At 36.7% G+C, this 17776-nt stretch overlaps 1 protein-coding gene across 3 annotated transcripts in view; it reads right to left on the bottom strand.

The window, feature by feature from the left end:
• The window catches only part of KCNH5 (potassium voltage-gated channel subfamily H member 5), a 301067-nt gene that overhangs the window by 106901 nt on the left and 176390 nt on the right, over positions 1–17776 (bottom strand). The gene's annotated exons all lie outside the window — the stretch shown is intronic.

Raw genomic sequence — 17776 nt, forward strand, 5'->3', positions numbered from 1 at the left:
GTTTAGAAATGTATGCTCTTTATCATTGCTTGCTTCTTTCAGCTTCTGTAATACTTCCCTGCTTGTAAATATTTTTAACAGAACATCAGAAATATAAGGAGTGAAGACAAATTAAAGAATTCTACTTTTTAAAGGAGGTTCTGGAGAGAAACAGGATTAGAATTAACAGCTAAATTAAAATTTTGGAATTGCCTGAAAATTACAGTTATTAAACTCATGTTTAATCCTAGCATTGCAAGTTTTTTTATTCCATCGTTTTAATTAAGAGAAAGGCCAACTTGCAAACCACTGTTATTTACCTGTAGGGCCCTATGAATGCAATACAGTTTTTTAATTCCCCTGACTGCTATGCCCTCCCTCAACCTATAATTCACCAACTCTTCTCTCTCCAGATGTGGTCAGGCTACTAATATTAACCTCATCTTTAAAAGCAGTTGAAGTCAGCCCAAATTCAACATACCTCCAATCTAACCCTACCCTACCCTATCCTGTCTCTTTGGTTCCAGCCCTTGATTGACAGTACACTCTTTTGAAAAGGGGCAGTACTTTATTCCGCTTGATATTCATAAACACAATGTTTAGCAACCACATATGTTCCATAAGCAATTCACAAATAAGTGGAGTTTCAGACAATGGTCACTTCCATTCTATATCCTCAAAACCATCTGAAAAATGACTCCTCCAAACAAAGTATGGTCTGTTTCATTTTGCAATTTCATCAGCCAAATCCCATCTGAAGAAAGTGGTATAAAATCAAGCTAGTGAAGCAACTTCAAAACCTTAATCTATTTTCAGAAAATCATTTGGTTTTTTTTTTTTTTTTTTTTTTTAATTTTTTTTTTAAGTTTATTTATTTTTGAGACAGAGAGAGACAGAACATGAACGGGGGAGGGGCAGAGAGAGAGGGAGACACAGAATCCGAAACAGGCTCCAGGCTCTGAGCTGTCGGCACAGAGCCCGACGCGGGGCTCAAACTCACGGACCGCGAGATCATGACCTGAGCCGAAGCCGGACGTTTAACCGACTGAGCCACCCAGGCGCCCCTAAATCATTTGGTTTTTTAAGAACAGTTGTTTGAGTACAACAAATTACAATTTTACAACAGAAAGCCATGATTTTATAAGCATTTACTCAGTTGTTTCTTTCTTTTCTGTCATTTAGAGATTTTGATACCAGGACAGAACAATTATTTTTTAATTTTTTTAACATTTATTCATTTTTGAGAGTGAGAGAGACAGAGCATGAGCGGGGGAGGAGCAGAGAGAGGGAGACACAGAATCTGAAGCAGGGTCCAAGCTCCAAGCTGTCAGTACAGAGCAAGACGCAGGGCTTGAACTCATGGAGTGCGAGATCATGACCTGAGCTCAAGTTGGACGCTTTACTGACTGAGCCACCCAGGCGCCCCAGTACAAAACAATTTTTAAGGCAGAAGATGTTTTGTTAAAACTTAATAGAAACAATATAGTGCTGACATGTCTCAACTGGGTATTTATTTATTAATTTACTTGTTCATTCATTCATTCATTCATTCCCAGTAGAGTTAACATACAGTGTTACATTTGTTTCAGGTATACAGTATAGTGATTTGACAATTCTATATATTACTCAGTACTCATCATAAGTGTACTTCATCCCCTTCACCCATTTCATCCATCCTCGCACCCACCTCTGGTAACCTCTGGTAACCATCATCTTGTTCACTATAGTTAAGAGTCTGTTTCTTCGGTTACCTCTCTCTCCCCCGCCCCTTTACTTGTTTTGTTTCTTAAATTCCACATATGAGTGAGATCATATGGTATTTGTCTTTCTCCAACTGACTTATTTCATTCAGCATTATATTATCTAGCTCTATCCATGTTGTTGCCAATGGCAAGATGGTCTTTAAATCTTTGAATATTTATATTTAAAAACCAAAACAAAAAATAGGTTATCAAAGATTTAACATCTGTATTTTGTCGTTGTTGGTATTAGGAAAGTCAAATACAGAAATAATGTGAACAAATTAGAGTAGATGAGTCATGTAACAAATATGGAAGTTTTTCATTTTCAGAAAAGAGAAATAAAGAGAATTTATATTTTTAAAATAATGAGCATTTCAGAGGTTAATAAAATAATTCTACAATCATTTTTTTGAATAGTGTTTTGCTATTATAAGTTGTCAATAAATATCAGAGGACTACCTATTATTTTGACATGTTTAGCTTGTTTGGCTCCCTAGAATGCTTGCAATATGCTATATTTGCCAAAGTGTCTTTCTACTGCCTTTTAGTTTAACAAATTACCACACATTTCATCCTTTTGGGTACACTAAATATGCACACATTCTGCTCATATAAACATTTTAAGCACTAAAGCATGAATAAAACTGCCAAAGTATTAAAAGTGTACAGCATTAATAAATGAAGGATATAATCAACGTCCCATTAAGTTAAGCATATTACAAATATATCCACTTCTGCCCCCCATTTTCATGTGAGTGTGGTGGGTAGGACTAAACAAGGTCATAATTAAAGGTAAGACCTATTCAATTATATGTACTTATATTAAATTTTTTTTTACTTTGACATAAGTTGTAAAAATCATGCAGAGAGTTCACATGTACCCACATGCAGATTCTCTTGATGACATCTTACACAACTAAAGTAATTTATCAAAACCAGGAAATTGAAAATGGTACAAAACAATTAACAAGACTGTAGACCTTATCCATGTTTCACTATTGTTTTACGTGCACTCATTTTTTGGTGTATAATTTTATAAAATTTTATCACATGTGCAGGTCCTCTTCCTTAAAAATATTTTCAGTGTTTAGGACTAGCATACATTTCAAAACTAGAGTAACAACAAGTACGATATTTCATAGCAAGCAATAACACCACTTCCCACCACAGTCTGTGTTCCCAGGATAAAGGGGCACATCTTTGTGTGTGTTCGCCAAAATGTCCATTTTTAATAGCATTTATATTTGGCAGCAATGTGGCCATCATCAACTAATCTTATCTTTTTTTATTTTTTTAATGTTTATTTTTAAGAGAGAGAGCACAAGTGGGGGAGAGGCAGAGAGAGAGAGGGAGACAGAGAATCCAAAGCAGTCTCCAGGCTCTAGGCTGTCAGCACAGAGCCCCAGGTGGGGCTTGAACTCAGAACCATGAGATCATGGCATGAGCCAAAGTCAGCAGCTCAACTTAACTGACTGAGCCACCAAGGCACCCCAATATCTTTTTTATTCATTAGTACTTTTCCAGTCCCTTGGAGAACTTTTGGTCCTCCCTCTCATTCTCCCTTGATTAGGACACAACAGATCACTCCAAAAAGTTTTAATAACTCTGAAACTTCAAAATCTGTTTGGGTCTTAACTGGGTTGGAGGGGGGGAGGTGGAGCAGAATTTAATACCAGTGGGAATACCATTTCTGCTTCTATGGATTTCCCCTAATTTTCTTTTTTATAAATTGAAGTATAGTTGACACATGTTGCATTAGTTTCAGGTGTACAACGCAGTGATTCTACAAGTCTATAAGTTATGCTTCACTCCATCTGTCAGCATTCAATGCCATTACAATACCATTGACTATATTTCCTATGCTGTGCCTTTTATCCCCATGACTTATTCATTCCTAAACAGGAAGCCTATATCTCCCATTCCCCTTCACCCATTTTGCCTGTCCCTCTACCCCGTCCCCTCTGGCAATCATCAATTTGCTCTTCGTATTTATGGGTCTGTTTCTGCTGTTTGTTTGTTTGTTCATTTGTTTTGTTTTCTGAGATTCCACATATAAGTAAAACCATATGGTATCTATCTTTCTCTGACTTATTTCACTTAGCATAATATCTTCTAAATCCATCTGTGCTACCACAAATGGTAAGATCTTATCCTTTCTTAGGGCTGAGTCATTTTTCATTATATATACATACACATCATCTTTTTTTTCAAATTTTGTAATGTGTATTCATTTTTGGGGAGCAGGGGAGGGGCAGAGAGAGGGGAGACACAGAATCTGAAGCAGGCTCCAGGCTCTGAACTGTCAGCACAGAGTTCAATGCAGGGCTTGAACCCACAAACCACAAGATCATGACCTGAGCTGAAGTTGGACACTTAACCGACTGGGCCACCAAGGGGCCCCAATACACATCATCTTTATACATTCATCTACAGATGGACAGTTGGGTTGCTTCCATATCTTGGCTATTGTAAATAATGCAATAAACATAGGGGAGCATATACTTTTTGAATTAGTGTTTTCACTTTCTTTGGGTAAACACTCAGTAGTGGAATTATAGTCATAGGGTAATTCTGTTTTTAATTTTTTGAGGAACCTCCGTACTTTTTTCCACAGTGGCTATACCAATTCCCACCAACAGTGCACAAGAGTTCCTTTTTCTCTACATCCTTTCCAACACTTGTTATTTCTTGTCTTTTTCATTCCAGTAAATGGGCACACGTCTAAGGAGAGAGGCCCTGAGGCATAACACACAATAATGAGGTAAACAGATCTCAGTAAAAACTATCTTTCTGCTGCTAATTCCCAAAGTAAGACCTGTCTCCCGAATTATAGACATGCTTACCTTGTTGGATATCTAATAGCCATTCAAGTTAAACATACCCAAAAAAGAACTCTTAATTTACAACACCCTCTCTCCAACAACCACATGTACCTTTATCTCAGAAATTTGTAAAGCCACAGCTAGTAGCTCGGACCAAAAGCTACAAAGTCATCCTTCAATTCACTCTTTGGTTCGTTTCCTATCCCTAATGCATCAGCAATTCCTGTTGGCTCTACCTTCAGAATATAGCCTCAGTTCAGTCACAGCTCGCCACCTTTACCAGCACCCTTGCATACTCTTTGTGCTTTTCCACTAGCTAGCTGTGTTTCCATGGGCCAATTACTTTCTGAGCTTCTATTTCTTCACTTACAGCTTTAAAATTACAATAGAATCTTCACAAAGGGGTTTAATCATGTTAAATGAGATGATTCAAATAAAACAGTTTTAAAAAGAGAATCCAATAGGGAGTAAGCCTCCATGAAATGTTCTATTCCACCATCATCACCACCACTATCATCATCATCGTCTTCATCATCGTCGTCATTGAAATAGCTAGCAAACAATTTTTCACACAGCAGAAAGAATAATCTTTTTTTAAAAAAAGAATGAAATTATCTTGGGCCTCTCTACCTCAACCCTTTCCTATCACTCTTAGACTTAAATCCAACCTGGTGATGTCCCAAGGACACTATAATCAGAGCACTGCCTCCCTCCCTAATCCTAACTTCTACCAGCCTTCCCTCATTCCTTCTGTTCCAGTCATACTACCCCTCTTGCTGCTACTCTAATATCCAGTCATTAATGCATCAGCACCCTTTCACTAACTGTTCCTTCTACCTAGAACACTCTTCTCCAAGATCTTTACCTGATCCATTTTCTCTCCTCATTCAGGTCTCTGTTCAAAGCCCAGCTCACCACAGAGGGCTTCTGTGATCACCTTTCTAAACATCGCCTTTCTCCAAGACCACTCTCCATTAACTTTTACACCTGAGATCTTAATTTTATTTATCACCACTTTATTTTTATTTATTTACTTACTTGCTTATCTACTTACTTCTCTATCTTCCCCATTAGAAATGCAAATTCCATGAGTACAGGCATAGGTCTTGTCCTTTTTGCTTACTGCTATATTTCAGACCTTGTTCTTTGTACTCCCTACTATATTTCTAGAACACACACCAGATTCTGGAACATCCTGAGTATTCAAATATTTTTTCTAGTATTTTCACACACCAAAAACCTAAGAAGCAATTTTTCAGAAACATCCTTCTTTCTAATCAAAGTCTTATTATTGGTGATACAAAAACATGGAAGGAATACACATCATTAATGTGAGTAGAAGAATAAAATGTTTAGAAGTTAAGGTGACGTATGCTTTGGCTATATTAAGATAATAAATAAATTGGGAAGACCCATTATCATTCACCAAACATGAATGCCCATGGTTGGCCTGGCTAGTTTTATAGAGGCCTGTTATATAATTTTACCCTTTGAATGCAATGCGATATAATCAACTCACCTACTTTACTAATAATAATTAGGCTAATTTATTAACATTTGATAAACCTCTTTTTACATGCACTCCTTTAGCCTTTTAGGCTTAGGACAACTTTAGACAAGCTACTTTTGCAAGCTTATCATATTTAAAGTCTTGGTAATTCTGGCATACAGATCTGTAAATGCCTTACCTAAAAGTCTTTTATTTTCTAATTCACACAAAGGGATTATTTTGAAGATAATGATGGTAGATTAAAGATAGCCACAAACCTCTGACACCTCTTCCATTCACAGACAGGGTCTATATCCCTTCCCTTTGAATCTAGGTATCGAATATGGTTACTGTACTCATATGCCATTAGCTGGGCCCAGGCCTTAGGAAACTGGAAACCTCTGATTTCTTGCTTTTTCAACATCTGCCCTTGGAATGTAGTTTCCATGTTGTAAGGAAGCCCATGCATTCTTCTAGAAAGACCCACATGAAGGGGAATCAAGGCACCTAGCCAATAGCTTAGCTAAGCTCCCAACTAATCACTGGCCTTAAATTGAACAACTTGAAATGTTGATATGAGAAGAATATTCTGGTAACACTTAAGGCTATACAGGTGGTTCAATAAAACGTTTCTTTCCATTCATATTTATATTTAATACTGATAGTTAAGATATGATGGAAAATGTTCCATCAATCTATAACTATGTGTGCAGTGCATGGCTTGACAACATAAGCTAACAAGCCATGTTGGTAGCTGAGCCAACTAAGAAGTGGATCTTACAGACCCATTCAAGCCACCCAAGCTGATACCACATGGACCAGAAATAAGTCATGCATTCTTATCTATACATAAATTAGACTCAAGGCAAAAATAAATGGCTGTTCTTATTTTAAGCTGCTAAGTTTGATTAGTTATACAACTAAAATAATTTAAACCCTAATAAAATAAATGGATTCTCAACAGGAGAGAGAACTGGGGGAGGAGGGGAGTGAGCTCCTCATGATGTACATCAGAGCCCAAGAGTATATTTTAGGAAATACTTTTAAAATATTTAATATACTTTATATTTTCAAATCCAAAACACCTATTTTTTTATAATATAAACATTAAGGTCATGAATGTTTAATGTATTTAAAAGGAGGCATAGATTAAAAGATTGAATAATGCCATTATAACGAGTCATAGATTTCCTTATTCATTCAACATTGTAGATATCAGTAGATATTTATTGAACATCTATTTTATACCAGCCACTACCCTAGCCACTAGGGATATGATGATAAAAAGAGAGATAGAATTCCTGCTCTCAAGTAGTGGCCACTACTTTCTCTAGAAAATATAGTCTTTAATTCTCCCAAACACATTCTTTGAAAGAAGGTTAATGATTTTTTCCTTTTCATGGTTTATAGAAATTCACAAATAAACTTATAGCCAGCCCAAACATAAAAACTAAATATGGTTTATTTCTCATGGTTAAATAATTTGCAGAGTCAAACAAAAAAATCTATGTTCAGCGAATTAATTGTAACTCAGCTTCCACTCTTACGAGTTGCTCACAAAAAACAGAGAAGATGATGCTACCTGGGTCTCTGAAGGAATTATGTTCTCTAGTCACTTCATTTTGTTTGCTCCTTAGGTCAAGCTGCATCTATTCATTTCGTTAATGATTTTTTACTTTTTAGACTTTTTGTGCCCATTCATGATGACATCCAACATTTACTTTTCCTAATTATCTTCTTATAAACCTTGGCAAGTAAACATTGGCTGTAGACTGAGCGATTTAAAATGTTGCTATGAGAATGAATTTCTGGTAACCTTACAGCCTTGCAGGTGGTTTAACCATCATTTCCCTTTCTATTTATATTCACTAACGTCCACCTTTAACAATGATATTTAAGATATAGAAGGAAAATGTTCCATCAATCTGTGATTATATGTGTAGCTCCCAGCCTGTTAAGACACATGAAATGATTCCTGTTGGTCTTAGAACAAAGTGAAGAAGCTGATCTTCAGGAACCTGCAGTTTCAAAGTCTTAGTCTCTTTCCAGCTCTCTCATAATGGCTCCTGGCTTTCCTGGATGCTCCTTTTTTGCAATGACCCATATATGTAGGCACCCTCCAGGTATCCACTTATGAGCAGATATTTTCTCTTTCCCAACCTCACTCAATCTGTGCCCCATTTCAGCTAGTATGTGAAATGTGCCAATTATCCAGTTAGAGATGAATCTTACTACTTTATATTAAATACTGAAAACTATTTAATATACTCTCTCTAAGGGATGTAAGAATTTTGAATGGGGGAATTCCAAGTTAATTAAATCATTATTTGAATTAAGTGTCAACTAGTGAGATGAGTTGGGACACAGAGGGACAATTTTCAGAATTTAGCGAGTTATAGCATAATATTGGACAGATTGCATCAGCTTATGGACAATCCATGAATGCCATAACAACTGACTATATCAAAATTGTCTCAATAATTGAATGGCAGTGATTATTGATATTATTTCTTATGTGCCCTAAAGAATCACTTAATTTTATAAAATTAATATATATAATAATACAAATTAATACATATAATAAAAAACATAATCCAATGTTAATAAGTTACTAATGTAACATCAAAGATGGAAGGAAAGGGAGGGAAGGAGATGACTGAAAAGATGTAAAAGTTTTGTTCATTCAAAAGAACTCCAAGAAATTAAAGTAAGAACAAAGAATCAATGTAAACGAATTTGACAATAAATTATATTTAATATAAAAAAACAGTCAAAGGATCAAAATAGCTTGATCTTCACATGATCCTTCTGTGACAGTTATTCTATTTTTTTATGCTAAGTAAATCTATTTTCTTCTTTTCTTTCTAATCCAGCACAGTTCATTCAGACTTCTAGTAAAATTAGCATACTTACTTTGATTATATAGCTAAAGAAGTTTTTGTAACTTTAATAAAGACTAGCTGCAAAATATAGAACAATGATCCTGAAATAAGAGGAATGATAATAGATCAATAACAATAGACACCCAATGAATACTGACCTCATCATTTCTAAGTCATTTATTATAAATCAAACAATGTTTCCTAAAGTGCATCAAAATATATCAGGTAACCAAAGATAATCAAAGATTAAAATGGTGTGTTATCTTGAGAGGCCCCCAGCTCCTTTTAGTGCTACATCTTCCCTTTCTTTAATATACCTACCACTACCCTGAGCCCCCTTCTTACCGGGGCCTACCTCATTGCTCAGGATATCACAACCTCCTGGTTGATGCATTGCCCAGCTGATACAAAGGCTAGTTTTCTCTCTCTCTCTCTCTCTCTCTCTCTCTCTCTCTGACACACACACACACACACACACACACACACACAAAACTTCTGAGGGAGCTGTCTTAGGTACTGAACACCATCTCAAGCAAGGGTATAGCTTGATCTGCCATCCTTGGGACACTGGTCACTCTTATGTTCCTCAAATTCTAGAGCCATCTTAGAGACAGAAGAAGGAGAAATGTGAGGAGGTTTGGAAATAAAAAGCACACAGACAGAGCTTGCTGGTGATGAACAGTCACTCAGACATGCCCCAAGGGAAAGGAGATACTTTTTTTTTACATTATTTTTCAAAAATCATAGTTACAAAGTAAGACTTAAACTTCAGCTGAGTTCAAATGATTAAAGGAAAATCAGATATGTTCATATCAGGTGATGCCAAGCTTGGCAAGAGTCAGCACAGACACAAAAAAATAGAATATCAGCTTGGAAAAGATAGCATGATAGACCTTTCTGTTTCTGCAATTAAGACTTTTTTTTTCTATGTCTAAAAATTGTTACTGTTTTGGTTTCAAGGAACAACACATACTTTTAGTACTTGTACTTTGTTTCCAATATTTTTTTTTCCTCTGTTAACTTAGGATAAGGCATTTTTCTCCTCTACCATCTCCATTCTCTCTCTCTCTCTCTCTCTCTCTCTCTCTCTCTCTCTCACACACACACACACACACACACACACAGAGTTCAATTATGATCTAATCTGATGAACAGATGATAATGATATATATAAGTTGTACTTTTCAGGATATTTATAAATTCTTATATTGTATCTTTTTATTTAAAAAACTTTAAAAACAAAACAAGGAAACTATAATGGTGAGATTCAGAATACAACAGTACAATGATTTTTGATACAGGGATTTTCCTCTGCTCAAGTTATAAAATGCAAATCAACCTGCTCTACCTACTTAAAAGTCCAGCTTTATCAGCTGCAGGAAAAAAAGAGAAAATAAAGTGAGTCCAGAATGGTATAATTAAGGTGAAAATAAAATTTCTTTTGCTTATGGTTCTTTTCTGTTTATTTTGTACTATTACAAAAGTGTTACTATTGTGCTTAATTATGGAAGCACCAGATATAATATTTGAAATAAGATACCTTTTTGCCAAAACACAAGTATTACTGATCCAAGATCCAAGGACTGCAGTGGAACTTCCAACAACCTGAAGCCTTCCAAGAACAGTACCTGTGGAGCATACAGCCAAGAGCTTCCTGTGTCCTCTGCAGCCTAACTTCCTACTCATCTTCAGTACAATTCATTCTGACTTCTGAATCTTTGTGTAATTTCCTCATCGTGGATTTCAAAATATGGCCACAATTTTTTTTCCATGTTGGTATGCACATGTCTTTGCATTGAGACGTCATTGCTTTTCCTACCATAGGTGGAATCTATTTCTTTCCATCTGGGCTGAATTCATGACCTCCAACAGAATGTGGCAGAGATGATATTAAGCAAGTTTGCTTTCGATTTATAGATATATACAGAAACAGGGCTACAAGGATGTTTATAAAATGTTAGTTGGCTATATTTGGAAAATGGAATTTGTGGGGATTTTTGTGTTGCTTAAGCTAGTCTGTATTTAAATTTTTACAATAAGCATGTACCTTTTTAGAAAAAGCATAAGTTATTTGCATTTTTAGAAAGGAAGAAGCTATAAATCTCCTTAAAGGACAATTAGGTCAGTTCCCAGGTGAGATATTCGTGAAAGGCCATTAAAAATCGAAGACATTGGGGCGTCTGGGTTACTCAGTCAGTTAAGCATCCGACTTTGGCCAGGTCATGATCTCATGGTTTGCGGGTTTGAGCCCCACGTCGGGCTCTGTGCTGACAGCTCAGAGCCTGGAGCCTGCTTCTGACTCTGTGTCTCCCTCTTTCTCTGCTCTTCTCCCACTCATGCTCTGTTTCCTCTTTCTCTCAAAAATAAGTAAAACTTAAAAAAAATCCAAGATATTAATGGTAATTGTAAACTTTACTTAGTGCTTATTATGAGCCTTACATATGTTATCTCATCAAACTCACAAAATCACTCTAAGTTACTATTTTATCCTTATTGTAAACATAAGAAAACAAATTCAGGAAATTAATCTGCCCAAAGTCAGGTCAGAGCTTCAGTCTCAGTAACTACTCAGCTTAATACCATTATCAACTTTAAGATTGATATTGCAAATAATAATCATCCTGTCCCATAGAAGACCTCTTATAGCCAATGTTAGCTGTTTACTAAACGTTGATCTGACAAAATGTTCTTAAGTATCAACAGTGGATCCCAAAGAATCAAATACTCTCAGGGCCTAGATTATAGGTCAAATAGAAACAGGATACACCCCTTAAGTGAAAGGTGCCAAGAACTGTTTTAGGGCCCCATCACTAAACTAGGATGTGCTTACATGAATACAGATGAGAAGTCCTTAAATCTGCTATGCCACATTACTCAAATGTCATTTAATGCAGTAGAAAATAAAATTTGTTAATATCTTTGTAACACAAAAAGAAAATTCTAGTTCACTTTGTTAACAGCTTAGTCACTATGATACACTATTATATACTATGATACATGTCAATACTAATCAAGCATTAATCATTATTTTGACTGACTTAAAAATTCAAAAATTTGGATATGTACTTAACTGATGGAATGGAATTCCTAATTTTTGAATCTTAGAAGGCAAAATATCCAGGGGACATGAGAAATACAAATCTAACATTTATAGTCTCCCCATCCCCCTCCTTACATTGTACATTCTTAAATTATTGCTGCGTCCTGTGACTCCCCATTATAATCTAGTTTAGATGCCGTGTCATCACTTTGAAATGATTGTAATGGCCTTCACTTGGGCTCCTCCTTCTATTTTTCTCAATTATTAGGATCAACCCACTGAACTCAGCAACAAATAAATATGTTCTCAGCCATCTCTGAATCCTTTCTTTAAATAACTGGGCAGAGTATCTTGTCCAGTCTAGAGATCTATCTGCTTGTCAGTATTCTCCTGTTTCCCTTCTATCTGGAAATACACTAAACACCAAGTTTCCAAACCAGATAAACAGCATTTTGGGTGGTGGGGGCAGGGGGGGGGAGCCTTTCAGTCTGGTGCTGGGAAGGGAGATGAGATACTGTGCATTTCTTTCTGTGACCATTGTCTCAACATACATTATCTAGAGATCCTTTATGTGGTGGAGATGCAGACAAAGTAACAACTTCCAAAGGCAAAACCGAACAATTTTATGAAGGAAATATTTTGATCAAGGAAACATTTTGATCAAGAGCATGGCTGCTGTTCTCTGGTCCATTGCTGGCTCCTCTCTCTCTGTAAGACCCCTTTATGAAATGGTTTACTAAGAGTTTTTCATTCTGCCTTCAGATGAGCTCTTACAGCTTCCTTTCTATTAACATCTTGGAATCTCGTCTTATCATCCCATGGCTAGTGTGACCATAACAACTTCCCAGCTGTTCCCTTTATTTCCATTCTCCATTATAATGCAATGTGCACATGACACTAGGCAAAATTTCCTAAAATACTAAAATTTTATGATTTTATTCTTCTCCTTGAGTATAGAGGCACCTGGGTGTCTCAGTCAGTTGAGCGTCTGGCTCTTGATTTTGGCTCAGGTCATGATCTCATGGCTTGTGAGATCAAGCCCTTTGTTGGGCTCTGTGCTAACAGCACAGAACCTGCTTGGTATTCTCTCTCTCTCTCTCTCTCTCTCTCTCTCTCTCCCTTTCCTACTTGAGCACATATGCTCTCTCTCTCTCTCTCAAGATAAATAAACATTTTTTAAAAATATTCAGTATATGCACATAGCCTATAAGGTAAAGGCATTCTGAAAGAAACTATAGGATGTATACAATGGTAAAATGTATCTATCTGCCAGATTCAGTACATTTCCCCCCCATAAGTTATTTTATCACTTCCCCACTTTTATTCTGAGCTACTATGAGTAAGTAACTATATTCTTGACTCTTTTTTTTAAACCAAGTCAGAGTTTTGCCCAGGGAATCAAAGTTAATTCAGCTTTCTATAAATAAAGGGATGTGAGGCTTTCTCTGACTCTGAGTATAACAACATTAGCATGACTGTATCTCTCCAGCTGCCTATACAGGGTATGAACAATCTTACTACCTATTAGAATTTCATGTAATGCATAGCAAACACTTCATCAAAGGAAAGGCATTATAAAAAAAAAAAAAAAAAAAAAAAAAAAAGGAAAGGCATTATATCATTGAATGAATGTATTCTTTAAGCTTTTTAAGCCAGGGCCAGTATTATCTATCTCCTTCATAATCCTCAAGAATAACTAGATATTCTTCAACAAAGTGTGTCACTGACAAAAGTTGCTGGCAAAAATGAAACAATTACAACAGTGATAGGGACTCTGTCCCTTGTTTGGTGAAATTATAAAGCTAGTTTGTGTGAGCATAGAGACATTAAATTTTATGCACAATTTGACCCTTTAAAAAATGGTATTTTAGCCATTTTATAAATATAATGGGCCCCCTTTGCATTGGCCAATAGTCAGGGCTTGTGATCACATGAAGCACACATGTATCAAGTGCTTACTGTGTGTAAACACAATGGTAGGCCCTGTGGGAGATATGGAGATGTGCAATTTTATATACATATTTAAAATTTTTAATTTGGTTATAAAACTCTAGGCTTAGGAATGATTATGAACTTTCTCATCTTCCTTAAAACTGTGCTAAATAATGTGTCAGAAATCTGACAAAATATCAACACAGTATGAATCCTGATCATTAAATAATTGTACATTTGCAAAACGCACTGGAAGAGTGAATAAGGTCAAAACCGAACAGGTTGACTTTACTTTCCTACTGAGACTGTTCTACATTAAGGTTAGCCTCATCATCACTGACTTAACACTGCCCTTGACAACTCTCATTTCCCTCTTCCTTTTAAACAGTGCAATCTCCTTCACTTTTAGGACACACTGTTCCTCTCCTGGCTCTTGTCTCCTCTCTTATCTAAGGTGGCTGTCCAATTAATCGTTCAAACCAACACCTTTCTGAGAGGAAAAGAGGGCATTCTTAATGGTTACGTCGGGACAACAGGAATTAGTTGATCTGTTTCAGGTAAATCAGGGACACCATGGGTCATCCCACCTTATTCCAATTCCTCTTCCTAGGATCCTGTCCCTCATTGTAAGAGATGTGGTTTATGGGCTTCTGATTGCCATTTGCATCAGAACTCACTCCTGGAGGAAGACTGGCCATTCATGGGATCAACTAGTATCTGGCCCTGAAAACTACTTTGCTTACATACCCTACCATCTCATGTTGCAAGTGCCTTTATTTGGATGACTGTACCTCATAAGCTGCCTCATGTGGTGCCTAAAAGGAATCATGTCATTCCCTCCCAGCCTAGCATATTCCCCAAATCTCTTTTTATAGTCATCGGAATGGGTATAAAGTATAAAACCAATGCTCTAGAAGGTGAAACCCCTACATTCTTCTTTTGCTGGGACTGTATATGAACTAATTTAGCTGACCCTGAGTGCTTAGAAGAAACAGTAAATGTTGGAAAAGATATAAGTGAAATGAGAAAACTATGTCTAGAGAAGGCAAAATGACTTATAAGTTGTAAGGAATTTGATTTGATGGAGCAGTCCAGAATTTGCAAACTGTCATCTTTTCAAACACTATACTTCTCTATGACTTTAACAGATGTTGGTCTAAAAAAAAAAAAAAAGTTTCTGGATCAAATAAGTGTTCCATTAGCTCTCTCTCTCTGAGAGTCCCAATTCACATTAGCATATCACAATGCTTATTAACATATCAAAAGCTCTGAGAAGCCTTGCAGTAAAGACACCATTTTTCATAGTTGTTTGTTCTTGGAACCCTTTTTATTCATTAAAACCTTACAAACATTTTGCAGATCTCCATGGAAAATCCTTTTACAATCACTGCAGCAGGCAGGAGGGAGCAGGTGCAGGCACTGGAGCATATGAGAGACTGTTGCCACAGTCCCAGGATGCTAATGCAGGCCAGCAGTGAGGAACCCATTTTAGCAAATCTCAAAACTGGTGGTGCTACATCAACCAGTGTCACAGATGGACATAGAGAAGGAACTAGTTATGAAAGGTAATGCCTACCTATAGGAAAAGCAAGAGAAGGAGTGCTAGGTGAGACCAAACTTGAATTTGATCAAAAAATAAACCAGGCAGTGGCAGAGAGAAAGGTGAGGGGCTGTATATGTGAGTTGGCAGAGTTTGCTGGATTTTTAGGCAGACACTGGGTTCCCCTGCCACTGTTTTGTGGGTATTAAAGTGGAGTTGTCTGAGTCTTTCTCCTTAAATTTTGTTAATGTTTGTTTATCTTAGAGAGGGAGAGACAGAGTACAAGGTAGAGAGGGAGGAGCCAAGAGAAAGAAAGAAAAAGAGAGACAGACAGACAGAATCTGAAGCAGGCTCCAGGCTCTGAGCTGTCAGCACAGAGCCTGATGTGGGGCTCAAACTCATAAACCGCAAGATCATGACCTGAGCCGAAGTCAGACGCTTAACCGACTAAGCCACCCAGGTGCCCCTCTAATTGAGTCTGAAGTCAATGTTTGATAAATAAAGAGTAAAATACAATAGTATTTTTTTCAAATATGAAAAATGAATGAATGAAATTTTTCATATTTTTTCAAATATGAAAAAGCTTACTCTTGTAGGTTTGGACAGCTTACACTGGAGCATGAAAGAGACTAAAGACAGGTGAACAAGCTACCACATTGGTAGCCATCTCTGTGAAGAAGGAAATTATGAGGATCTGAAATAAAGCAGGGGCTAGCATATGAGGAGAGAAATAAACCAACCAAAGACATAAGGAAGAATCAGCAAGACAGGGTAACTTAACTTAAGCCAATGGACTCAAACACATTTATATTCTTGCAGTCTTGGAGGGTCTGGGAAAAGTCTCCCACACCGTGGCACTCTGTATACTCAGTGTGTACAATCTTCCTTTATGTCAAACTGTACCTTCTCAAGTATTTTTTTATAAATTGTTCTACTTGTGTCTCTTTAGCTTCTCTATATAAAGCGTAAATTTTATTATAGACAAAGAAAAACATACCATATTTTCCATGAATTGTGCATTTCCTAGGAGAATCTTGTGCATTGCTTGGAACAATAAATTAAACGATGTAAAAGGATAACTGATGTTAAGCATGCATTGTAAACATGCATTTTATATACAGTAAAGCACCTCACTGACTTCTTTTAAAGATAAATTCCCATCCTGTGTTTAAACAAGATTATTTAAAGATTAATCACCAGGGGACAATGATGTATAAGACAATCATATAATCATCCAGTTAAAGGAAAAAATCCATGTGATGAAATATGAAGACATGAAAATAATCCATCATGAAATAGCAGAATATATTACTCCACTTACAATTCTTGGGAGCAATGATTTGTAGAAACTCTGAGTATTCTGGTTACAGAAACTTTCCACTGTCAGCCTATTCATTAGTTGCTGGCTGAAAAGCAAAACTTACTAAATTGCCTAAAGGAACGGAGCCAATGCCAACCCAGTAGGTCAGCAGAAATGACACTGGTTTAGTAGTTTCAAAGGCTTTAATTCTTGATTTGATAAAATTATTCTCATCTTTCTAATTTCCAAGACTGTGTATCCTATGAAACACAGCATGATATATTACTAAATGTCTTCTCTGTCTCCCACATTACTAGGCTTCATTCTTTTCTAATAACACTCGGTACCAAATGTTCACCTTTTCAATAAATCATTACTGCCAAGGTCTGACGTATATGGAATAAAGCCATACCAAGTTCACTTTACTGGGCACATCACTGTGGCAGAAATGTCGACTATAATAAGCATGTGATGAAAAAGATCTTCAGGGCTCCTGTCAGGTAGTACATAACCTGACAGTGGGTTAAAATTGAACATTTACATGAAGAGGCTGGGTGACTGAGCCTGACAGCTGTCATTAACAGTGTGAAGAAACAGAAGTATGCCACCTAAGATTTCCCAGCTTTCACAGTTTACAGGTGCTTTCACATTCCCATTTAATCCTTGTAACAAACATGGAGTTGGGCATTATTCCCCACTTACGGGTAAGAAATATGTCTCTTCTCCCCATCCATAGCACCACTACCCTGATTTAGGTGCTCATCATCTCTCAGCTGAATTACTGCAGTAGCCTCCTGGCTGAAAACCTTGCCAACGAGCATTTTCCAACTATAAGAACTGAGTTTCCGGGGGAACAGATGAACCTGAAAACTCAGTTGCTTAACAGTAACCACTTTTTGCTTGCAGTTCACAACTGTAGGGTGGATGTGGATTACACAGGTCATTAGGTTGTCGCTAATTTATAGATCTATAATGTGACTCTTGATGAGTGAAATAAATGATTTTTGCAATTGTTGTAGTCATTAGGAAAACTCATATGGTTTATCTGAA

The sequence above is a fragment of the Panthera leo genome, chromosome B3 (genome assembly GCF_018350215.1).
Source record: "Panthera leo isolate Ple1 chromosome B3, P.leo_Ple1_pat1.1, whole genome shotgun sequence".
Taxonomy (NCBI): domain Eukaryota; kingdom Metazoa; phylum Chordata; class Mammalia; order Carnivora; family Felidae; genus Panthera; species Panthera leo.